At 38.6% G+C, this 19,867-nt stretch overlaps 1 protein-coding gene across 1 annotated transcript in view; it reads right to left on the bottom strand.

The window, feature by feature from the left end:
- The window catches only part of LOC121303693, a 38,258-nt gene extending 34,595 nt beyond the window's left edge, over positions 1–3,663 (bottom strand). The window contains exon 1 of the mRNA XM_041234457.1: positions 3,591–3,663. The gene's annotated coding sequence lies outside the window, so the exon portion shown is untranslated. The remainder of the gene's footprint in view (positions 1–3,590) is intronic.
- Between the last annotated feature and the right edge of the window lie 16,204 nt (positions 3,664–19,867).

The raw sequence follows: 19,867 nt of genomic DNA, 5'->3' as shown, positions 1-19,867 counted from the left end.
AGCGTGCACTGAGCACCGCCGGGTACAATACACACAGCGTGCACCGAGCACCGTGCAGCGCCGGGTACAATGCACACAGCGTGCACTGAGCACCGTGCAGCGCCGGGTACAATACACACAGCGTGCACTGAGCACCGCCGGGTACAATACACACAGCGTGCACTGAGCACCGTGCAGCGCCGGGTACAATACACACAGCGTGCACCGAGCACCGTGCAGCGCCGGGTACAATGCACACAGCGTGCACTGAGCACCGCCGGGTACAATACACACAGCGTGCACTGAGCGCCGGGTACAATGCACACAGCGTGCACTGAGCACCGTGCAGCGCCGGGTACAATACACACAGCGTGCACCGTGCAGCGCCGGGTACAATACACACAGCGTGCACCGTGCAGCGCCGGGTACAATACACACAGCGTGCACTGAGCACTGCCGGGTACAATGCACACAGCGTGCACTGAGCACCGCCGGGTACAATACACACAGCGTGCACCGAGCACCGTGCAGTGCCGGAATCAATGGACACAGCGTGCACCGAGCACCGTGCAGCGCCAGCGCACTGCCTGTACCGGGTACTGTGTGTCAATGAGCACCTTGTGCACCGTGATACTGAAGTAGCATGGGCCGAGCACGCACCGCAAAATTTAAAAAACAGTTTTGATAGTAAGAGCTCAGTGACACCTACCAATAGGCAGGCCATTTTCGAATTGAAAGGGAACTTCCTTTCTGCCATCTAGTTGTTTTTAAACACACATATAGGAAGTTATATGAAGTCTATGAAAAATGCCATTGCCTGTGACCTTTGACCCCTCCTAGAAGTCAAACATGACAATTACTGGTAATACTATCTTACGGAGCACCGTCAGGTCATGGTTCATATTGAACATGTATAGTAAGTCATATGTGAGCTATACAAAAGTCCATCATCCTTAACCTCTGACCTTTCCTAATGCTCAAACTTTAAAAACTGGCTCATAACTCCTCAGAAATTGCAGATGGAGCTATAGTTGCTATTGAATACATGTAGAAAACCATTTGTGCTCTATGACAAATGTCTTTACCCCTAATATCTGTCGTCTGTGAAAGGTGCAGTGTCCATAAAACTGCCAATTTCTTTTTTTTTTTGACTGCCATTGCAAAACATTTTAAAGGCTTTATTATGTTTTGCACTAGGTGTTGCTCTTTACCTGCATGTATTTCCTGGAATGACATTGTTACACAGAAAACCAAGCTATAAAAGTTGTAATCAAAACTGTGTTGGTGACATTTAATCTATGTGGAGGTCAACTGTAACGTCAACTGGTTATCGTTTATGTTGAACACATATAGAAAGTGATATGTGGTCTTTGGAAATGATGAATGTAAATAAATATATAATAGCAAGAAAAATAAAGATTTTACTGGAATATTATGTTTATGTAAATATTATTTTTGTACTGTAAATTTTAATGCATTATTTGGCAAACATCTCAACACAGTTGCAGTTGTCTACTGTAGGTTTAGTACCATAATGTAGTTCTAGTATAGACCTTGTTCCAAAATCCAGTTATTCAAGTACTGTAGTACATTTTTACAGGGATATCGTAATACAGTACACAGTAGCATACAATACAGCTTGACACATAGTATACAATTATGTAGAAACAGATTTTGATTTATATTTTCTCAGGATATTTGCCAGTGTAAACTTAAACAATATATACAATAAGGTTTTTTTTTCTACTTACTGTTTCTAAGTTGCTTGTCTCCCATGAATACATTCTGTGGTAAAGATATAAGCTAATTCTTATGTAGCTGTATTATGTAAGGAAACTGAACATGCAATGCAATTGTTTAGTTTTTGTTTTTCAATTAATGTTACATCATTTATAAATATAGAAATCAATATGGAAGGAAACAAGCATGCGTTGTTATACTAAATGCCAGCACCACGGTAATAGCAATTGACTGAAATTGTTGCTGCATTTGGCAAATCGAGAACTAAACCTGCCACTTCCTGTGATTGAGTAGCTGTTTGTTACCTGTACAGATGCTTGGGAGCTGTACACAGCTGCTTTGCTGTTCTAGTTATTAGGCTGACTGAGCCTAAGGCACATATGACTCCCATTCCTATTGCTAAAGAAGCACGGCATTTACACAGTGCGACTTAAGAAGCAGGGTTAGTCTCTCATACTTAAAACAGCATAAAAACACCATGGAGACGCAAGCACCAGTTGTGTTTTAGAATCTAGCATTCAAGATCCCATTTACCTGGAGTAACATCACACTACTTCCCAGTTCCCAGCACAAGCCATACATATTAAATAATAATAGAATAATAACTGGCTTTGGTGAACATATTTTCTTTTCTTTTTTAAATGTAGGCTAATATTGTAATGTAGGTTTATGTCAAACTTTGTAGGACTTGAAACAGAGTTGGGAATTTGCTAAGTAAATAATTCTACCAAGTGTGTCTGTGTAGTGCAAAATGACAAGAGAAGAATGGGAGCGACTTTACCAGTAAGCCTCGCCAATAGTGGAGATTGCTGTTTGAGTGGATCATATACATTCAACTGCAATTTTATACAATAAGAAAGTTTTGCCAAAGTTAAAATAAACTACTACAAATACAATTGCTTCACAAATATCACACTTATAGCACATAAATCAAAATAATCTAATATCAGCTAACAGCATTTTTTTTTTAAACCCATTAGTTTAGTGTTAAATAAACTGTTTTAAACTTGTTTGTCTTTCTCAGCGGGTCATGTCATCACTAATAATCAAGTTATACATCAAATCTAATCCAGCATTGTGGGGAAAAAAAAAGAAGATATGAGAAGTGCAGCATTCCTGGCTGGGAACACAAGGGCTTGCTAAATGCCTGGCACGTCCCTTTGGCTCCTTTAAGCAGATTTATCCCTTCCCTTTTTCAATGTGGAGTAGTTTTCTGACCTCTTAGAAGCAAATCATTTTAGATTAAATCCCGATTATAATATTTTTAGATATTTGTGCTACCATTTTTGTGTACTTGTCTATTTGAAATTAACACCTACTCTCATTTAATGGAAATCTAAAGCAAACGTCCATAAAAAAAAAAATAAAAAAAATCTATTTCTCTCTGCTGGTCCATTTCTTGGAGTTGTATTTTAGTTTACAATAATGTTGGTTTACTCAGTGCAAAATACATGTTTCACTATAGCAAGATAATGCAAAACCTCTCTCTTCCATGTACCAACCCAGCAGAACAATCCAACAGAACACCGTGGCTGGGATTGTGTTCTGCTTTGAATTAAACCAGGGGAGTGAACCACAGCCCCAAAACACACGGTTTAGAATTACTGTACAATAATTAGTAAATTCAGGAGTAACCTGAGAAAATACATTGCATTAAAAAACAACCCCGAGAAAATCAGTTTCATGTTCTTATTAGTATCATTGTGCATGTTGCATTCTACATACCGTTCCTACTACAAATGTTAGACAGTAAAGCGACACCAAAACTACATATGAAAGAAAACTGCTCTTACTTTCCTTGCTGATAGGTATGACAGGCAACCATTATTTAAGCCTAGAACTTTGTAGGATGAAAGTAATGTATAACTTACCTAACTCAGCACAGTGCTGTTTGGATAGCACCAGCTTAAAATACAGCTGTTCACAAGCTGCCTCCTATTCTTCTGGCAGGAATATGTTCCAGTATTTGTTACCACTGTTCCCTCTTTTTATGAACTGGGCGGGCTACAAACTTATCAAAGCACTACCTTTCTGTCAATGGGCAGCTTAAATTTTAAAAAATAACTCATTGCTGGCCGCTACAACTACAAGTGAACTGAAATACAGTGTAACACACTGAAAAAAATATATCTGCAAAGGTGAGCTGGCTTGGCTTTTTTTTTTCAAAAATGGTTAATTTTTGTGCATGAGATCAGTAAGAAATAACATTGTTGGAATAACTAATCACATGACAAATTAAAAGAGAAAACCAAAACTGTGGTATTTTCTGGTATACTACCGGTACCTTGCAAAGGACCATATGGACAGCTGGAAATAATTAATCAAAACGCATGGCTGAAGATGTGGTGCACACGGGAAGGCTTCACCGATCTTGATCATTGGATCACATTCTACAACGAGGACTATCTGTATAGACGGGACGGACTGCACTTAAACAACAAGGGAACCAGTCTACTTGGAGAAAAAATCCTCGAGCAGGTTCAGAAGCATTTAAACTAGAAAGGAAGGGGGGAGAAATCAACAAAAAAACAGAAGGGAGACCGCATCAAAACAAGAACAACAACTCAGGTAAGACAACCATTAAATGTATTTATCTAAATGCTAGAAGTATCAGAAACAAAATTCTAGAACTTGAAGCTACTGCACTAACAGGTAACTATGATGTGATAGGTGTTACAGAAACATGGTTGTCTGAGAGTGATGGGGACGAATATAATATTTGTGGGTATACACTGTATAGGAAAGACAGACAGGACAGAAGAGGAGGAGGGGTAGCGCTATACATAAGAAACAGTCTTGAAGCCCAGGTGTTAAACCTGGACAAAAAAAATAAAACCGAATCAATATGGGTCAGAATAACAGACACAAATTCAAAGGGCATAATAATAGGAGCATGCTATAGACCGCCAGATTCAGACGGTGAGCACAATAATCTGTTATACAATGACATTAGAAATGCGTGTAGCAAAGGAGAAGCCATACTAATGGGGGATTTCAACTTCCCCCAAATAAAATGGAAAACCCGGTGGGTAGCGCGAAGGACGAAATAGAAATGGTGGAAATGACAAATGACTGCTTCCTAACACAATTTGTCAAGGCACCGACTAGAGGGGAGGCATGCCTTGATTTAGTCTTTTCAAATAACGAAAATAGAATAACTAAAACAGAGGTCAGAGAACCACTGGCAAACTCAGACCACAACATGGTCTCATTTGAAGTGTTTTTTAAATCCCCAAAAGTAATGACTAAAGCTAAGGTTTACAATTTTAGAAAAGCAAACTATGAAGGTATGAAACAGAGACTAACAGAAGTAGATTGGAGTAAAATAGAGAAAACATCCACAGAAGAAGGATGGTTGTTCTTCAAAAATGTAGTACTAGAGGCGCAAAACAATTATATCCCTAAAGTAGACAAATCTAAATGTAAAACTAAATTGCCAAAATGGTTTAATAGATCAATTAAAAAAAATATTCAGCGAAAAAAGGCACTTTACAGAGCATTAAAAAAGGACCAAAAAGAAAGTACGCAGAAAGAGTACACGGAACTGCAAACGCAAGTCAAAAAGGAAGTTAGAAAGGCCAAGAGAGAAATAGAAATGAACATTGCTAAGGGAGCTAAAACCAATTCCAAAATGTTTTTCCAATATTACAACAGCAAGAGAACATTCAAAGAGGAGATTAAATGTTTAAGAGATACAAATGGCAAAATCGTAGATGAAGAAAAAAAATAGCAAATATATTAAATGATTACTTTTCACAAGTTTTTACAAAGGAAGATACTGACAACATGCCCCACATGTCATCCAGTTCCTATCCAGTTTTAAATAACTTTAGCATAACTTAGGCAGAAGTGTTAAAGGGACTAGGAGCTCTTAAAAATAAACAAATCCCCTGGGCTGGATGAGATCCTCCCAGTAGTACTCAAAGAAATGAAATGGAAACTATAATAAGATCCAAAATGGAAAATTACATATGGTAACAGGGTCCTGGGAGACAGTCAACATGGTTTTAGGAAAGGGAGATTGTGTCTAACTAACTTGCTTGATTTTTTTGAGGATGCAACATCGATAATGGATAATTGCAAAGCATATGACATGGTTTATTTAGATTTCCAGAAAGCTTTTGACAAAGTCCTGCACAAAAGATTAATTCTCAAACTGAACGCAGTTGGGATTCAAGGAAACACATGTACATGGATTAGGGAGTGGTTAACATGTAGAAAACAGAAAGTACTTATTAGAGGAAAAACCTCAGAATGGAGTGTGGTAACCAGTGGTGTACCACAGGGATCAGTATTAGGTCCTCTGCTATTCCTAATCTACATTAATGATTTAGATTCTGGTATAGTAAGCAAACTTGTTAAATTTGCAGACGACACAAAAGTAGGAGGAGTGGCAAACACTGTTGCAGCAGCAAAGGTCATTCAAAATGATCTAGACAAGATTCAGAACTGGGCAGACACATGGCAAATGACATTTAATAGAGAAAAGTGTAAGGCACTGCATGCAGGAAATAAAAATGTACATTATAAATATCATATGGGAGATACTGAAATTGGAGAAGGAATCTATGAAAAAGACCTAGGAGTTTTTATTGACTCAGAAGTGTCTTCATCTAGACAATGTGGGGAAACTATAAAAAAGGCTAACAAGATGCTCGGATACATTGTGAAAAGTGTTGAATTTAAATCAAGGGAAGTAATGTTAAAACTGTACAATGCACTAGTAAGACCTCATCTTGAATATTGTGTGCAATTCTGGTCACCTCGCTATAAAAAAGATATTGCTGCTCTAGAAAGAGTGCAAAGAAGAGCGACCAGAATTATTCCGGGCTTAAAAGGCATGTCATATGCAGACAGGCTAAAAGAATTGAATCTGTTCAGTCTTGAACAAAGAAGACTATGTGGTGACCTAATTCAAGCATTCAAAATTCTAAAAGGTATTGACAGTGTCGACCCAAGGGACTTTTTCAGCCTGAAAAAAGAAACAAGGACCAGGGGTCACAAATGGAGTTTAGAAAAAGGGGCATTCAGAACAGAAAATAGGAGGCACTTTTTTACACAGAGAATTGTGAGGGTCTGGAATCAACTCCCCAGTAATGTTGTTGAAGCTGACACCCTGGGATCCTTCAAGAAGCTGCTTGATAAGATTTTGGGATCAATAAACTACTAACAACCAAACGAGCAAGATGGGCCGAATGGCCTCCTCTCGTTTGTAAACTTTCTTATGAACCTATCATGCTTCTTGACTTATGAAAACCATCCTGCCATCATAGACACATTCTTAAGTATTATTCGCACGAGACTAAGAAACAGTTAGCTTTGGATTTTTTGTTGACGTCAGTGTAATTTAGTCCTGTGCAAATCATCCACTTAGTTTTACCTGAGATTCTTACAAAGGTGCTCTGCTTGTTTTACAGGGCATTGCCATCTCCTATCATTTGTCAAACTCACTTGTGGATTTTTAGTTCTGTGTGAATTGATCAGTGTTTTGTTATAATTAATAAAGAGCATTTTCAGGTTTTTTGACTCTGCGTTTTAGAGGACACTGAAAATACAACAAAGTTCTCAAAATGAATGCTTTCATGCATTAAACTGCACTACACTGGTAAGTTATTGGATATATTTTTAAAAAATATTATTCACAGATCAGATGGAAAAGTGCTAACTCAGGCATTTAATAAAAAAAAAATACCAACTTTTCTAGTCCACGATTTGGAAGTTACTGGACCTCTGCTTTTGACCAACTCTGTGGACCCTCTGTTTTTTAGTCCCATGTGAATAATACTATGGACAGAACAAGTACACTTTCATTGCAGTCACTGTCACTCAGGTCAATCTTTGCACTATTGTCTATAGACGTGATATAGGTGTGCATAATTACTGCTTCTACTTCTAATGCAAAAGTAGTGAATACTGAACTGCAAGATGGCATTGCCACATATCTATCCAAGACCATTGGATTCCCAATGCATTTGAATATGTATCTCACTCAGTAAAAGGATAGATTGTTTTTCTAGAACAGCGCCAAGGAGAATGAGGACCAAACTCCTGTTTTTTTTTTTTAAATTAGTTCCTAAGAACAGTTGACGGCACAATATTCTGCAGAACAACAAAGATACCCAGGCAATGTCTTTCTGGGCATGTAATTAGTCATTAGTGATGTCATAAGTGATGTCATGTATCTAATGTGATGCATAGGCATAATAGGGGCAAGTTAAAGGGGAACTCAGCAGTACATATGAAAATAAAAGACAAACTAGAGTTTCCAGCAACTATAAGGCTTCCAGCACTAGTGAAGCTTCAGCATTAGTATAAGTGTTCCATAGTAAACATGGCCCCTTCTGCACTGTCTAATGAGTTATAAGCCACTTGACCATTAGGAAAGGTCAGAGGTCACAGGCAATAACTTTTTTTATGGAGCACATATGCATTACTATAAGTGTTCCATGGTAACTATGGCCCTATATGCTCTCTAAGCAGTTATAATCAAGTTTTTCATTTGACTTTTAGGAGAGTTCAGAGGTTACTGGCATGGACATATATTCATAGAGCATGTATGGTTTACTATATGTCTTACGTAGTAACCATGACCCTATCTGCACTTTCCAGGAGTAATAAGCAACATTTGTCCATGTTGGCCCTCTTGGATTGATGAAAACTCACAATTTTAATAACTTTTGATGCTCTCTCATTTAATAAGATCCCTGGATAGTTTCAGCTCAATCGGTCCAGCGGTTCTGGGGGAGTTGCATTTTAAAGCTAAAATGCAGAATCCAAAAATGATGGCTACATGTCACGTCATGTGATATGTGTAATTGCACACCCCTCCTCAACACATGTGAGACGTTTGAGGGCAACAGCAGCCATGTTTTTTTTGTTGTTTTAGTGTCTTCAAAACGAGTTACCAAAATATGGCTGCCAAACCACATGACCTACTTGCTATGTTTAGTTTTCAGGGTCAGCACGCTAGAGGCCTGTACCACTGAACGGCGAGCGTTTTTGTGAAACGGTTGTCGTTTTTTAGACTGTTAAAGCTATGGCAGACGATAAGAAATAACAATAGTGATAATCCTAGCATAAGAGTTGTCAAAGGTCACGGGCAGTAACTTTTTTTTGATAGCACACATATGGGTTCCTATATGCATTCCATTGTAACAGTGGCCCTATCTGCACTCTATAAGGCAGGGATATGACAGGGCCTGCTGACTGCTTTAATCCAGCCCGTATGCATTTTAATATTTTAAAAGAAAGAATGTCCCGCCTCCAGGGAAAAAATAAAAATAAATACTGTCATGTTCCAATTAACACAGAATGTCTTTGGGTTTTGGCGATACACTTTTTGCATCAACAGAGATGGGGTTGGCAAAAAGTTTAAATGAGGCTCACTCACTTCTGTACTTCTCAAATCTGCTGGAAAACACTCCTTGTAGTTCTTTCAGGACACTTGCATGTTCCAGTTGTATGTCAATCACATGAAAAGGCTTCTTCCCATATTGTGAAATGTGGCAGTTGACCTGTCAAGATTGGGTTTTTTAATTTCATTTCAAATGCAGGGGTGATGCTGACTCAGATATTAACTTCAGGTTTAAAACGTCTAAATGTCCTGTGAGTCAAAAAAGCAAGATCTGCAATCCAGTTGCTGTCTTCCATGATAGAAGTATCTCTTCCCTTCTCTTGCAAAAAATACATTTTCATCTCAAAGAACCTATTGAGAGCGCTATATTTTATTTCCAAAATCCATTGAAGCATTGCTAGGGAGAGTGACTTAATGATATTTGTTCCATTCTGCTTTACAAGTTCTACTGTTTCATTTATTCACACTGACTCTTAATATTAACCATATCCCCTAAATCCACCTGCCACTTTATCCATATAGGATGCATAAACTACTCTTTTAAAATGTATCTTGACTTGCAAGCCATTCTGTTAACACCCTGTCGTCAGTCTTGAAGCTCTCAGCATCCAATGCTCTGTGAAGGGTGTTTAACCCCACTAAACCTCCAGGATTTGAGGGGTCATAACATATATTTTTTCATACCATGATGTGCCATCCCTCCCCACAGTAGAACAAATGACTTGCATTTAACCAAAGGTTTTTAAACACAAACATTAGGATTGTTTAGAAATTGTATAAAATGTTTACATAGACGTATATTTTTAGATATTAAAAAGGCCACCATGTCTTGTGCAACCGTTACAATGTCTGGTGAAAGGACCTCAATATGGTGAAAACATAACTTTAATACACACTCATTCAATACAATAATGTGGGCTATCGTACAAGTTCCTAGTCTATTAAACATTTCAGTTAAGATTCTCTTTAAGAAGTCATTTAAAGGGAGACAAGCCTTTACAGATTCTGAAACAATTTGCTGCCATTCATGACCATCAATCACAGTGAGCAGGAAGGCATCTCCTCTTTTTAGGCTGTTGTACATATCTAGATTCACAGGTATGTTGTTTGGAAAGAGTATCTCGCAATTCACTTTCTCAGCTATTAAGTTATTATTTCTAGTTATTATTTCTAGTTATTATTTTAGATCACTGAGGTGTCCTGCGGTATCCAATGCCTGACCACATGCTACGGGAGGAAGCTGAACAGATCCTTACCCCTGTGTTTGCTGGGTTGGACTTCTTTTGTTGTTCTATTTATTGTGTTTTTTATGTTTCATTTGCTACTTTGGTTCCCAGCCAACAGAGGGAGCCCCCTTTCCCATTTCCTGTGTTACTTTGGCTCCTAGCCAAGTGGTGGAGTCTTTGTATGTTTTCCTTGTTCAATTAACACATTTTTTGTAATACTTAAACTGCCTCTTGCGCTCCTGCTTGGCCTTTGGCGTGGTACACGACTGCTCCACCAGTCAGAATTAGAACTCAAAGGGGAATACTATTGTTTTTTTTAAATTGCTCTAGGGTCCTAGTGCCCTGCAAAAACACTGGGTGGTGTAGATCGGCAGACTACATTTGTTATAGCGAAGACACTAGCTATTTTAGATTGGGGCTGTGAGGGTTAGTGAGGCACCCCGTAACATTTAGGCATTTGGAATTCTTAATAATTGTTAAACTTTATGTGTTTAAATTGTGCCATATTTGTTAGTTTATTTGCTATAGTTTATAGTTTAATGTTTTTTTTTTTCTATCTATTTATGGTTCTATTATTTCACACCCAACATTTTACCCAAATGCATGAAGGCCACACACCTGCTTTTACTAATTGCTTGCTCACACTCTACTGTACATGCTGTGTTTCAACAATATTTCTGTTTTCTTGGATTCTTTGAAGTTGTTTTTTTCTTTATAATGTGCACTATTTGCATTTGACTTGGTATTTGTTTATTCTGATATACAAGTATTTTCATTTGTATTTAAAATCATGGAAAAGCTTCAAACAATTGCAATTTCAAATGCATTTAAATACTTTTAATAAATGCATAACAAAGTGAGAAAAATAATCCTTTCAGTATTGCTGGTAAAGCTTATCAAATGAAAGATGCAAACTAAAGGACTCCACTTTACACAACTTCATGTTTATTAAACATTACAATCAAAACAAGTACAAATAAAACTTTGTAAAGCACACATTATATATATGTCATGTATGTCAGCTTTTCCTCAAACCTGGTCGTGTGAACCCACTGTGTCTGCTGCTATTGTTCAAACTGAGTTCTCAATTATTACATTCATCCCCCAGTTGAACTAACAATTAGTTACTTCATGCAATGTTAGACATAACTTGAAATATCCAACTCTTTTTGCTGATCCACAGACCCTGATCAGTACTAATCTTTATTACCTTAACTGAGTTAACATCAGGTAGTCAAAGATTAGTGCTAATTGGCACCTGTGCAACTAGCCATTTAAGAGCTAAAAATCATTCAAAAGCTCTGATTAGACAATTAGTTCCATTGAGGGTTCAATGAAGTAATTCAGAGCTTGTTGTTTGTTATTATTTTAGTTATATTTATGTTTACTTAATTTTGCCTAGCTGCTTTAATGGGGGCTCAGTGACTTACAATGTTATCCCATTTTTATTTTCTCAATAGGAGTTCACTGGTTTATTTTTTTCCCATTATCTCAACATGAGAATTGTTACTTTTCTTATCAAGCATGCATCAGGCAGTTTGGCTCTGCAGTGTCGTTATTATAAGAATAATCTGTTTTACACTGAGTTGACTTGGATTGATCTGTATATGTTTATGTAGTTTTAATAGGTCATTTTGTTTGCAATAAATAAAGCTTCTGGAGACCCAGAATTAAATGTATTGCTTGCATAACATTACTAATATTATAATATATACATGGGCAGCAGTGGAGAGTAGTGGTTGGGGCTCTGGGCTCTTGACTGGAGGGTCGTGGCTGTTATATCCTTGATCAAGGTACTTTACCTAGATTGCTCCAGTAAAATCTGTATAAGTGGGTAATTGTATGTAAAAATAATGTGATATATTGTAACAATTGTAATCTGCTAATAAAATAATAATAATAATAATAATAATAATAATAATAATAATAATAATAATAATAATAATAATAATAATAATAATAATAATGCTTTCAAATATGTAATTGCTATAAAATGTTAACATTAGAATAATCCACAAAGAAATTACCTCAACTGTATTTTTCATTAACCCTTTATATCACTATGGGTTCCACGTCCTGCCATTTCAAACCAAACACCTTCCAGCTGGCTTACCTGTAAAGTAGCTGAATGCTCTTTTGTTTGGGCAAACACAAAGGGAAGTGATTCGTTTTTTGGGAACAAAAGCCAATAAGCACTCCAATGGAGAACACAGACCCTCTAGTACCTCAGCAGGGTGCACATCTATGTAAAGAGTTGCAAAATTAAATGATGGAGTACTGGCATCAGGGTAAGGATCAGTAATAAACAACCGGTCCTGTGCTGTTCTTGGCTCCCAATCCTCTTCATCAAAATCGCTGATTGATAAGTAAGCAATCACTGTCGGTGGTGTCAAAATCCTCAGGACCAAGTTCAAAATCATCATCATTCCCATTGTCGCTCTCTGGGTACGTTGACATGTTTAGCTTTGGCTAACAACTATAAAAACTACAGCTAAACAAGTAAAACTCATAACAATAATAATAATAATAATAATAATAATAATAATAATAATAATAATAATAATAACATAAAATGCTAAGGGTAAAGTTGCACTGTTTTTCTTGGACTTGATTTGATCTTTTATTTTACTTGTTTTATGTTTATTTGTTTAAATACCTAGACACAGCCTTGACTTGTACAAAAGAAACCTTGTTATTTGGGCCTGAGTGCGCTTTCTCAATTGCCACTTTGCACAATGCTTGTATGTTGTCAGTTTTGCACAATGTTTGTATATTGTCAGTTTTCACATTGTCTATTTGAACGCTGCTACTTTGCACAAAGCTTATTGTACTGCTTGTTTTGCACACTTACTGTCAGCCTCTTTTTAAACTTTGTCATTGAATAAAAGCCTTTGGCACTTTGTTTAATTTATCGTCCTCTTCGCTTGATATTTACCTGGTGACCCACTGTGGGCTACACAGAGGAGAAATTTAAACTGAGAAATCAGGGTCTCCTAAAAAACTCTAAGACCCAGAGCTATGAGAAATTGATCTACAACCAGTTTGTGTCTTATTTGCTTTTCTAAAGTTTCTTTGTTATATTGGAATTTATCTCCATTCATTTAGGGGGGGTCTATTCTCAAAAAAGCACGGAAACCCTGTGTAGCATCTCCACAATACCTGCATGTATCAGCAGTGCTAGGAAAAACCTACCAAAAAAAAAAAAAAAAAAAACGCATTACAATTGAATGCGAGATATCATTTTGTAATTACACACAAGAGCACACCAGCTATTGTAATTGCAGGTACCGGTGCGCAAAGAGAACACCGTCACTCAAAGAAGGGTAAATACACTCCCAAAATATTGTGTTGATTTCTTGCAATGCTACGTTTGAATACAGTACAAGTGCCGCTTCTTCCTGCTTTTTTTCTTTTTTTTTTTTTACTAACTGCTTGATATTTGGAAATAGTGCATGTATATTCGTATATATATATTATATATAATATATATATATATATATATATATTATATATATATATATTTGTGGCACATCAGCTAAAGGGGTCAGTTTAAAGGGGAACCTAAACACCTCTACCTAATTTTATGCCAAATTACTCTTTTATACATCTAAACACAGAATTGATAAGTAGTTTTCAAATTTTGGATTAGGAAATTGGTTACTTTTAACCTCAAAATGAACAATGTGACCAATCGGCTCGATGACGTCATAGAGTGAACAAATTTTTGTACTTCTGACTGTTTCCAGTGTACAGTGTGTGAGAGACAGCTAATTAAATTGATCATTATGCCCTGGCGATGTGTTGCAACAACACAGACAAAGGCAGATTTAAACTACCAAAGTGGCCAAAGGTTGCCAGAGTTTGGACAGCATTTTTCCAGAAAACGAGAGCCTTCTGGAGGAAGCCGACAAAATGGTCGCACTTGTGCTCGGCCCATTTTGAGGAGCAGTGCTATGAAACAACGACGATTGCTTGGTCCTGTGGTATCCAGCCTCAACTGAGAGTCGATGCATATCTCACAATTAGACCAAATAAGGAATCAATGGTAGCAAAATCAATACCATCTCGTCATAAATGTGTGAGCCTCTTGACAAAACACAGCGGGCTGAGCGGGTCTGATTTCGATCCCAGTGAAGGCTTGTCTGCTGGTATGCCTGCTTATATGTCACTGTTAGATTTACTGGCATCAGCTGCAGTTTCTTTGACCCACAAAGAGGAAGACAGTATGAATCTGGACCCAGTTTTTCCCATAGTATTCACTTCGAACCCCAAATTAAAGAAACGGTTACCAGATAGAAGATCAGCATTTTGAAAGAGAGAGAATAAAAGGGTGAGGGACCGTGTCATATTGCCCCTTGCTTTATGTATATTTATGTAATCTGCACTTTAAATATTATATATTAATTATTGTAGCCTGTATTAATTTTTATTATGTTATTTTTTAATATGTGTTTATTTACAATATTTGTCAGCAGACCCGGTGAGTATATTAATATTAGATAAGGATACGGTATGCAAAACGTTAGAAAACAAACAAGCGCACTGTATATCACCTGATTGCTGTGTAAAATGTACTATTTTAATGGAAATGCATCATTCATTACACCATTTTTCTTCTATGTCTGCATTTGTGTTATTTGCTAAATTATAAAGAGATTAGTCTCCAGACAGAACGTTACTTTTACGAAATAAACGTTTGTGTTTCTCTCAAAATAATATGTGATTATTCAATGCAGAGTGCAGTGCTTGAGTCCTTCACCACGAGAGTAAAGCGATCAATTATCTTTATAAAGCTAAAAAAAAAAAAAAAAAAAACGTATTGTTTCGATATCACCAGATATCCTTGATTTAATTATGAAAAGGACATGGATTAACAATGCTAGTTACAGGGAGGTAGAGGGAACAGAAATAAATGTTGAAAAGTAACAAGCCTATAACAAGAGTATTTAAAAGAAAGACATTTAACAAACTATGAAGCTAAACAATAATAATAATTTGTTTTGTAACCCATCGTAATAGGAAGGGTTTTATCCAAAGCGACTTGGATTTAGACCAATTTATACAGATGGGCGTTTTTTATATACTGAGCAACTGACTCAGTGATGCAGGCTGCCTTGCTGATGTGCAAAAGTAGAGCGCCTGGGATTCAACCTACAGTAGTGCTTTGTTTGTTTTAATAACATTTAATAAAAACCGATTACTTAAGATCAACAGGTATGCAGTTAGTTTATACACTTTGTAGTATTAAAAAACAAAACAAACAAAAAAAAAACGTACCAGTCTGTGTTATGTAGGCGATCGCCTTTATCGATGTCTGACTCGCTTTTGTCAGATGCATTGCTTTCGGTTTCATACGGCTCAAATTGATATGGCAACGAGTCCGCTGTCATCAAGAAAACCACCCTCCCTATTACACTCGTCATTTTCATTAACCTCTGAAGAAGTACAGTCAGTGAAAGTCAACCTATTTTCAGTAATATTCGCCAATTTTTCTGCCATCGATTTCACTCCGTGACGTCACAAGTCAGATTTCGCCATCATTTCCTTGTTGGAAAGAGACCTACTGTAACGCTGTTTGTAACACAGAAAGGAGTCATACAAAATCCAATATTTATGTTTTTATATCAAGTCAGAATAGGAAGAACATATTTTAGTGTTTTTTTATAGTATAAAAAAAATACATTTGGGTTTATAACATTCTGAATAGATTAATGTTAAGGTTATAAATGTTATAGACAATAAACAGTGCTTGATTATGATGTATTTATACATGTGATATCCTTGTGCCTAAAAATGAATAAAAACATGTTCAATATTATGTTTAATATTTTATATTTCAACCATTTTTGTACTGTTCCACTTTACCTAACAGAGTTAGGTTAGGTTTAACTGGGACACTGCTAAAGCCTATATTAATGGAGGAAAAGATCCCACTTTACATAAGGGGACCCCAATACCTGTTTATCTACTTAGTATTTAGAGTGTACCTACCTACCAGCATTTTGTTACCATGTAAATACACATGTGTTAAGGGGTATAAGTGGGTTAGAGGTATCTTAAGGCATGTCATACAGGCCCGGCTCCAGCTATTGCAACGTCTCTGGGGGGCAAGCCAGACCAGAGCCTGATGCCATACTTTGATTTAATTGCAATATTGATTCTGTATTGTGATTAACGTGTAAAAATGAATTCCAGAGTTCCTATGGCACCAAAAGCAAAGGTAGTGAGAGGGAAGGCCAGGGAGATGCAGTCAGGGAAAGGAACACTCAGGGAAGAAAGGATCAGAGAGAAAACTTAATCAGTGCAATCAGGACAGGATGAAGGGAGCCATTGTAGAATATAATGAGCAAATTGAGGCATTCCCCAGTTAAGGTTTTTAGCCTGGGCCTGGAATGTGCCAAAATCCACCCAACAGTGTGCGTCAAGGGCATTATGAAGGGGCATCAGCATGCCATAGGCAGGCATCCACTAATTTCACATGCAAGGACTGCATTGTTTAATGTTTAAGGCTAATTTAGAAGAAAGCTGACATGCACAAGCTCCCAGTCAATTTGAAATGGCACATAAGAAATGAAATGCTAAACATCAGATTAAATGTTCTTTTTAAATTTTGATAATACTTAAAAAAAACTGATGATTTTTTTTAATGATTAAGATAAGTATACAAGTAAACATATCAGTTTAAAATGGCGCATACCAACAATATATCAATATAATCGTTTCAGAAGTTTTTTCAAGTTTATTAAATGAAATGAATGAATGAATCCTAAATATCAAAATGCACACACACAAAAAAAAAACAAAGGAAACGACTTAACAGTGCAGCAAATGAAACAAATCAAATACCCAGTGCATCAAATAATAAAACACAAGAAACTCATCAATACTAATCATACTCTATAAACACATAGACAGACTAAAATAAAACCCCACTCTAGTGATCCCAGGAACATAGGTTACTGTCACAGACCGCAGGGTAAAAAGAGGAATAGCACTAATATAGTGTAAGTTCTAAATAATCGCAGCAGTCTTTTAAGCACTGCAAAAAAAGATCAAGATTCTAATACAGTTACTAGTTCGATACAAGGGTAAACAACCACACGAAAGAAAGGGAGAAGGGCACTGCTTCCCGGGTGCTTTCTATAGATCTCCTGGAGCCACTCAACAACAGTAGCCGAAGTCTGTTATTATCACAAATTCGAGTCAAACACACTAGCACATACTAGTCGTAGTTAGTTTTAAACCATAACACAAAGATGGGTTCGCCAATGGGGAACAGTGTCCGTTCTATAATAATAATAATAATAATAATAATATTAAAATACAAATAAAACAAAAGACAAAGAAAACAATACAAAAGTAAACGGTATAAAGAAAACATATACAAATAAAGTATTTATGAAACGGTGGCTGACACCTAAAACAATACAAAACGTTAGTTTACCTGCCGTAAACCTAGTTCCGTGAATGAGAAGATGGCCACCAAACATCGTTATGGGATACACTCCTGCCTATTCATAGGTGTCACTGAGCTCCTATATCAAAGCTGTGATAGGACCCCTTCCCCCAATGACCTCCTCGGTCCCGCCTCCCGAGGGTACATAACCGTCACGCAGGGGAAGGAACATCCTCCTCACAACGAAACCGTGATGTCGACAGAAGCGACCTCGCGGTTGGTGGCTATCTTCTCTTTCAGGGAACCAGGTTTATGGTAGGTAAACTAACCTTCCCTTTCAATTCGAAGATGGCCACCAAATATCATTATGGGAAACGTGTACCAGAGCCTTCGCGAGGGAGAAAAGAACGGCAGCATATGAGGGACGCTAAGTCCTGCCTGACTAAGGTCAGCGGTGTGAGCGTGCAACCTCGAGGACCCTACTGCCCACAGAGGGCAATGAGGGATCTACCACATTCAGGCAGTAGAATCTGGCAAAGGTATTTGGGTTAGCCCACCTAGCCGCATCGCAAATTTCAGCCATGGAGACATCTTAGAAGAGGGCCCATGATGTAGCACAACCCCTCTTGGGGAATGGGTGGGGGTAAGCCAGCACTATCATACTCAGTCGAAACTCCTCAATCCAATGCGACAGCCGCTGTTTGGAGAGGGCTGTCCCAGGGTCCGTGTTCCATGGCAGATGAAGAACTGGTCAGACTGACGCAATGCTCTTGTCCTATCCACAGAGGAGCGCTCTGGGCCATACATGGGCTAGGGCGTTGACAACGAGTGGACCACTGCAGCGGTGGAGGGAGTACCATAGGGGGTAGTGTGTCATCTCCGCCGAGGCGAAGAGATCGACCTGCGCCTTCCCGAAACCTTCCCAAATACTCTCCACCACCTGAGGGTGGAGCCGCCACTCCGATGGGTGCAGGCCCTCCATCGAGAGGAGGTCCGCTGCCCAATTCTCCACACCTGAACATGCGTCGCCCAAAGGGACAGCAAGTTCTGTTTGGCCCAAATCAGCAGCCTGAAAGCTAGGCAGTACAACCCCGAGTACTGAAGGCCACCCTGGTGGTTGACTTATGCCACCACTGATATGCTGTCTGTGCGGATCAGCACATGTCTGTTCCACACCATGGGTAGGAAGTACTGGAGGGCAAGGAACACTGCCTGCAGCTCCAACATGTTAATATGCAGGGACATCCGACGGCCCGACCAGGGTCCGCTGACTCCCTCTCCCTTCGCAGACCATGCCCCAACCCGAGTTGGAGGCGTCTGTCATCACTACCCTGCAGAGGGCCGCCGAGCAAGCAAGACACGCTGTCAGCCGACGGTGTCTTTCACACTTGGGATGCAGATGGAACGCATCGAGCCATGCTTGCAGCGGGTGCATACACAGTAAACCCACCACGTTGCTGATATTGCTATTGCACAAGACAAGGGGCACTATCGATCCATGTCGAAACAGGGAGAGTTGGTGCTGGAGAGCTGCTACTCTATCCTCGGACAGGTACGCTTACTATTAATTGGCTCTAGCATCATTAAGAGGAGACCCAGTCTCAACCAGATGATTCATCACAAATAACTGTGGGCCACCGCTCCTACCTGCGACTGGATATATATATATACACACCCAATTAAAAACGGTGAGCCGAGTAGGTGGCTGAGGCAGTCCAGCAGAGTCAACTCTACAGCGGAGCACGGCAGAGCTGAGATCCAATGGAGGATCACGCGTCTCTTTCTTTTAAACCGCAATAGCAGAGGAAAGATCAAACAGTGAGCGGTCTGAGGTTTTATGTAGGCTGCAGTTGTCAAGTGATGCAGGCTGTTACACAGAAAAAGAGTAACACAGCAGACTGGCTGGACAGGTTTGTCTAGCCTGGACTATGTGCAGTCACATGACCGGGGCAGTGAGTAGCCTACAGCGGAGTGGATCACCATCTACAGGCAGAGGCAACAAGGCACTGTTGTGCTAGGTCTGAAGCAGTGGCCAAACACTGTGTGCACTGCGTGTGCACTGTGTGTACCTTGCGCACTGAGCACCGGGTAAAATGTGCACTGCATGCACCACTTGTACCGAGCATCGCGTGCACTTGGATACCGCTTACACTGAGTACTGCGTGCACAGAA

This window comes from Polyodon spathula, chromosome 35 (assembly GCF_017654505.1).
Source record: "Polyodon spathula isolate WHYD16114869_AA chromosome 35, ASM1765450v1, whole genome shotgun sequence".
NCBI lineage: Eukaryota > Metazoa > Chordata > Actinopteri > Acipenseriformes > Polyodontidae > Polyodon > Polyodon spathula.
Note: the sequence above shows the minus strand (reverse complement) of the source record. Positions and strands in the feature narration are given on the sequence as shown.